The sequence below is a fragment of the Conger conger genome, chromosome 6, assembly GCF_963514075.1.
Source record: "Conger conger chromosome 6, fConCon1.1, whole genome shotgun sequence".
In the NCBI taxonomy this organism is placed as follows: domain Eukaryota; kingdom Metazoa; phylum Chordata; class Actinopteri; order Anguilliformes; family Congridae; genus Conger; species Conger conger.
In genome coordinates this window covers 3,367,676-3,368,343 of record NC_083765.1, presented here as the reverse complement: position 1 = coordinate 3,368,343, position 668 = coordinate 3,367,676, and the positions used below count along the sequence as shown (strand labels likewise).

The following is a 668-nucleotide window of genomic DNA, read 5'->3' as shown; positions in this document are numbered from 1 at the left end:
AAAGGTTTGGCTGATGCCAATAAAGCCATTTGAATTTGAGAGAGGGAGAGAGACAGAGAGGGAGAGATGGGGAGAGAGAGAAGGAGATAGAGAGAGAAAGAGAGGCAGGGGGATAGAGAGGAGAAAGAGAAAGATATATACATACATGTATGGGGAAAGGTTGTTGTTGTTTACTATGTGTGTTTGGCTGGGGGGTTGTTTACTATGTGTGTTTGGCTGGGGGGGTTGTTGTTTACTATGTGTGTTTGGCTGGGGGTTGTTTACTATGTGTGTTTGGGGGGTTGTTGTTGTTTTGACTGTAATGTTGTTATTGTCAATGCTTTAATACACAATTCACTTGTCAGGCAATTAAAGCACCTTTGAATCTTGAGAAAGAGAGAGGGAGGGGAGGGGAAATTAATTACAATTATTAATATAAATATTATACAATTAATAACTACATCCTGAATATTAATTAAAATTCTGAGAGAGAGGGAGAGGGGGAGGGAGGGAGGGGAGAGAGGGAGAGAGGGGGAGGGGAGAGAGGGAGAGAGGGAGAGGGGGAGGGAGGGAGGGGAGAGAGGGGGGGGAGGGAGGGGAGAGAGGGGAGGGAGGGGAGGGAGGGGGGAGGGGAGAGAGGGAGGGAGGGAGGGAGGGGGGAGGGGGGAGAGGGAGGGGAGGGGGGAGGG

General features: G+C 49.4%; 1 pseudogene; it reads left to right on the top strand.

Annotated features, from left to right (window-relative positions):
* LOC133130151 (tripartite motif-containing protein 16-like) overlaps positions 1 to 216 on the top strand; it is a 13,349-nt pseudogene extending 13,133 nt beyond the window's left edge.
* The last annotated feature ends 452 nt before the right edge of the window (positions 217 to 668 follow it).